Below are 6,000 nucleotides of genomic sequence, written 5' to 3' on the forward strand. Positions count from 1 at the left end.
CATGTTATATGACATTCACCGAAGATCACTCTCGGTTGGACTATAATTTATTTTGAATAAACACAAGTCCGAATACTTTGCAAAATGTTTCAAAGAATTCAAGTAATGTAAGTTGATGAGTAAGACGTCTAAAGTATTTACCTCCTTAGATTTGATCCAAGATAAGGTAACACTTTAGAACAGTTTCCTTGAAAGATATCAAGGAAATAAGCATCATAAGATAATGTATTTCTCCATTAGGAGAAGAACGAACTCGAATAAGATTTAGTTCGTTAGATGTTATCTATTACCCATATATAGGATATATACTTCTAAAAACAATATGATTGTCAATTAGAAGATCTTCCAAATTTTTCATGACTCCATAAGATGTAGTTGGAAAGAAAGACAAATCTTAAGCATGTTAAGATTTGGGGTTGTGTGCTAATAAGCAATATTTGTTAGATAACAATCTTGTGGGATATCCTTAAATTAACTTTTGGATATCGCTTCTATAAACCAACTAACAAATGTTGTTTTGTTGGGTAGTTCATTGTAATCTTACAATGTGATTTGCCTAAAAGCAAATGAACTAGAGATAGAACTCAAAGAATGGGTTCTTTGAGAGACAAGAAAGTAATCAACAAATATAACAACCTAGTTCCTATACCTCAAGCTCCAAGGTAGTCGATAAGGATTTATAAACCGTCTCAGTTGAATGGTTTTGAACTTTATGACTATGTCATAGAGTTACACCTCTTAATTTGAAAGAAATAAGAATGAAAATCCTTATGACTACATTGAGTGTGTATATGATATATACTCAAGAAAATGGTAAAGTATCATTTGACCCGAAATAATGAAACCCTCATAAGCTAATTGGTAGCTTAAGGTGACTACAATCAAAGAGAATGGTTGACTTTGAAGAAACCATCTTTGAGATAGTCTTGGTTTCAATTAATTCGAAGATAGCTAGCTACAACTAAATGGTGATTCAATGTTTGGACATAATATGGGTTTCCGAAACCATTATTAAGATAGTCTTAATAATATATGTCTAAAACTATGAATCACAAGACATATAAGTTGTAAAGATCCATCCATCATGAATCTTAGCAAGCTAGTGGGAGTTATAAGCGTCTTATGAGAGAAAGGTCAAATCGTTTGATTTCTCATAAAGATGTAAATAAATCTTTTGTTTACTAGGTTTACAAAAGATTAGTGGGAGTTAACCATATTCCTAAATTTGTATATATATATATATAAATATATATGTGATATATATGAATATATATGTGATATATATGAATATATATATGATATATTAATTTTGGAAATGAAAAGAATACTTCTTCGTTAAAGTTATGACTTTAAACGTTCTATAAAGATAGAATGTATATGGGAGACATAGTCTATATACATGGGATGGAAATCTATAATGATATATTTCATGATATAATTGGATTATATCAATCCCTGATAATAGACAATGGATGCAAGGAAGTTTCTCATATGATGATAAACTTCAATTAGAAGGACGACTCTAGTGTGACTAGCAAGTTGCCATTCTCAAAGGGAACGTCCCCCTTTGACTCCCAAAGAAATAATGCGTAAATAGAATCCTTTATGCATACGCACAAAGGTGATTTATGTATTTCATATTGTATGAAAAACATTGATATGAGTTGTACCTAGAACGGTACAAGACGATATCAGTGCAAGCCCAGGATCAGAACCATGGCAACTGTCAAGTGAGTCCTTAAGTATTTAAGAAATACTAAAGGATAAATTCCTCAAAGATCGAGGAAGAATTAGAGTAACGTAATGGAAGCGTAAATGTATTAGATTATGAATCTAATCCATCATTGGATGTTTCTTCATTATGAATGAAGAGATAAACAGATATCTCTTTATTATGACTAAAGAGATATTTGGATGGAAACATTTAAGTAATGACTTTAGTGTGTTCCATTATGAATGCAAAATATATTGCCATAAAGAAGCTTACAACAATGTTGTTTGGATGGGAAAGTTCATTTATGAACTCTCTATTCAGTTCCAACCAGAAAGTGTATGACACTAATGGGGCGATAGCTCAAGCCAGGGAATCAAGGTCTCATCAAGATCCGAACTCATATGAGAGACCGAACCACATGATTGAGAATCATGTATAATGGTGACGTCGTTATTCTCAAGGTTGCTTCTATGGATAACATATAGATATCCATTGTCTAGGCCTACTATTCAGCCATTTATGAAATGACTACAGAAGAGGTATCATCACTGATGACCAAGCTGATTGGCTCTAGTGCAAGTGGGAGATTGTTGGAAATGTGCCCTAAAACCAATCATGTGATGATACTTTACGGACATTTCACATGTTAAACTAATCTAGTTTAATATAAAGGGCAAAAAGTATTGTTTGAGCCGTCTCATATAAATGTTATATGCTTAAACGATAAAGTCCAATGAATATGTGATTGGGAGAATGCAATCTAATGAAGTTAGATTCATGAGACCATTCTTTGGTAGACACATCCTAAATGTTCCTGATCATAGGATTGCCAATTGGGCATTGACAGTCCGTCAAGATCGGTACGTGCTATGTCTTCTCTCAGGGAGAGTGACTAGTCTTGAGTCATTGGTGTGTGTGACATCAAGACAAGTACGTAGGTGCTCAGTAGAGAATGAGTTCACTGAACGCGATCAACGAAGAGTTCTCATACTCATGTCACATGAGAACTCATGGTTGGGATAATGCAAAGTAGTCCTTTGACCTGAGTCATCACAGTTGTCTTGTGGTTAAGTCCTTGATCTTTGATTATGTCAAACGTCATTCCATTGGAGTGTCCACGGCATCGTTGGGGTTAAGCCACTTAGCCATGGAGGCAAGTGAATGCGCAACAAGGGATCTCTAACCTTCAAACTGTTTGAGGGAGAATACTCTATGATATGATTTAGAATCTCTGGCCAGAGTATGAATGAGATTTAGAAAAGTCGTTCTAAATCACATTCAAGGTAATCATATAAGCACACGAATCACATTGGATAGTAGACATGAATAAATAAACTATCAAACCAAACAATGTGGTCAAGAGTATTGTATTAGAGAAAGACCGTATTGCATTTGTAATCCCAAACTGAATAGGTTTTCTCTACCTCTTCTGATTAGCTTGGGTAACCATGATATGCTGCAAGGTGTCACTCATGGTTTGTGGAAGCCCTAAACGTGTGTAATCACTAAAGGGAGAATTGAAAGTAAGTTTCAATTCACAATCGATATAAAATGGTTTTAATCGCCCACTGCCTCGCTAAAAGGAACCTAATGGATCGCACACCGTGTAAGGTGGAGATTGAAGAAATAATGGAGATGAGTAAGAATGATTAAATGGTTTAATCATTTATTTATGGCAAGGATTAATTAATATGTTAATTAATCAAACGAATAAGTTCGTTAAAGACCTCGGGATAGTTTTGGACATTAAGGCCCAATGGGCTTCGAACGTCAAGCCCATTGACTTAAGTTGTATGACAACTTAATGAATAATGATTCACAAAGGCCTAATTAGCCCAAAAATACCCTAGGGCCGGCCATGATGCTTAGGGTAGTGAACTTGGACTTATTTACAAGTTTGCCACTTAAATGAATAAAGGTATAAATATGACTTTATAGCCAAAATTCATTAAGGGTTTGTTTTGGAGAAAATTGGAGAGAACATGTCTCTCCATTTCTCTCTAAAGAGGCCGGCCACCTTGGGGGTGCATCTTGCAATCCCACTACTCCAAGGTCACTCATTTCTTCTCCAATCTCTCCTTGGTGAAGAGACTTAGAGGTTCCCTATTTTGGGAACTTGGAGAAACCTATTCATCCATCCAAATCCATAGATTTAAGATGCAAGGAATGAAGGCCCTCTCTTTGGGTGATTAGCCTTTGCTTATGCAAAGAGGAATCTACAAAGGTATAAATTTCAACTCACTTTGTTTTGAGTTGAGTTTTGGTTCACCAATCTACTAGGCTTTGAATTTCATGGTTAATGTTTTGTTTTTAAGTGCATGCTAGCATGATTCCGCCTTTAATTGTTAATTGCATCCTTATTGATGTTGCTTAAATGAACATGTTTTCACAAAATATTCCTTCAGAAATGGAGTCGTCCAATAGCATGGAAAGTTTTGGTGGGTTCCATTGGGGACACAATGGTGTTAATCCTGCAGATCCCATATCATATGAGATGTCCCTGAATCAAGACGCTGCTTCATCACTTTGTGATGAAATTCTTGAAATTGGAATGCCACGTAGATTTTATACTCCAGAGATGCAAATGCAAGTGCCTTTACTTCGCTTGCAAAGTTTGTTTGAAATATCTCGAAGGAGATTGGCCTTTGGACAGAATAAGGAGTACTTGATACTATAGCTGCCCAAAGAGGCCAAACGACCTTGGCCAGATGCTGAGGCTTTGTTATTCCAAGGATACCATCAGAGGTATACACCCTGTTTTTACTCTAGAATCAACAGAGTAAAACCATTCTGTTTTTGAACTTGAAGTGATAGAGATAAGTTTTGATGATGACTTGGTGGTGGATGTAACTCCTCCAATCCTAGTTATAGAGTTGATCAATCCAAACGATGAAGGTTAATAAGGACAGTTGTGGAGTCATCATAAAATAGAATAGTTTGGATCCATAGGGGCAACCTTTTGTGGCTTGAATAAAAGGAAAACCCTTGTACATAGAGTTGTTTAGTTTGAATAAGCCTTTTGGATTATAATGTGTGTATTGTAGTGTAATGACAACTTGTACATGTTTGTGAAATATATATAATATGTGTGCTTTGTTATCTCTATTCTTCTTTCATTATTTACTGTGACTTTTAGATGTTCACATGTTATTTAATATTTAGTGTACTAGAGCCAAATTAAGAAGAATTTCATTGTTAGTATTGAACTACCAGTTGTCTTATTTCATTGTTGAGATGGCTAGAATGGAAAACCAACGCAACAATGACTTTAATGGCAATGATGGAGTTATTGCAGCCATACAAGACATGGTAGAGGCAATAAGGGAAACAAATAGGGAACACCATCAAGAAAGTGATACAGATAGTATTATGTGAATCCAAGGAGAGTTTCGCAAGTCAAAACCACTTGTATTGCCGGTCCAATCGGCGTTGAAGAGTGGTTACGACAAATGACAAGGCGTTTGAACAATCAGATGATACTTGAAGAATTGAAAGTGACGGTTGCTTGCACTTACCTGGAAAGGCAAGCATACCATTTGTGGGAATATTTCATATTGATGCCAACCTCGCAAGCATACAAACTTTAATACTCCTAGATACCAACCTCGCAAGGGAGGATTTAGGCTAGCTCAATGTTATCATTGTGGGCAAAATGGACACTATCAGAGGGAATGTCCAAGGATGCAGCAAAATCTAACTCCTTGAGTTCCACAAACACAGTTTCATGCTCCACGACCACCATATCATGCTCCATATCAACAACAAAATTACCCAAGGGATGTTCCGATTAACCCACAATCACAGCATCAAGGAGGCCGACCTGTACAAGTTAAGCCTAGAGCGCTAGTTGGTCCAAGAAGGCCAACACAACTTGCTTAGGGCCAAGTGTTTACTGTTGATCAAGTGGCTGAACAACATAATCCAATATTGGTGGAAGGTACTTTTCTAGTCTTCAACTCCTTGGCTAGAATATTGTTTGACCCTGGTGTTACAAGTTCATTAATATCCACATCATTTGCATCTATTCTAGAATTAGAGTGGATCTATGAAATTTTCGTTATTGATTGGATCTCCTTTGGGGAATTGTGTGGAAGTTAACCTTGTGTGTAGGTCATCTACAATAGACATATTACATCATAAGCTTGATTGTGATCTAGTGACTTGTTGAATTACGATGTCATATTTAGAATGGATTTGCTTACAAAGTTTAAAGCTATTATTGATTGTGATAAGAAATTAGTGACTATGACAACCCTTGATGGAGAAACTTTTAGTTTCTATGGAGA

Source organism: Malus domestica, chromosome 13 (assembly GCF_042453785.1).
Source record: "Malus domestica chromosome 13, GDT2T_hap1".
Classification (NCBI taxonomy): Eukaryota; Viridiplantae; Streptophyta; class Magnoliopsida; order Rosales; family Rosaceae; genus Malus; species Malus domestica.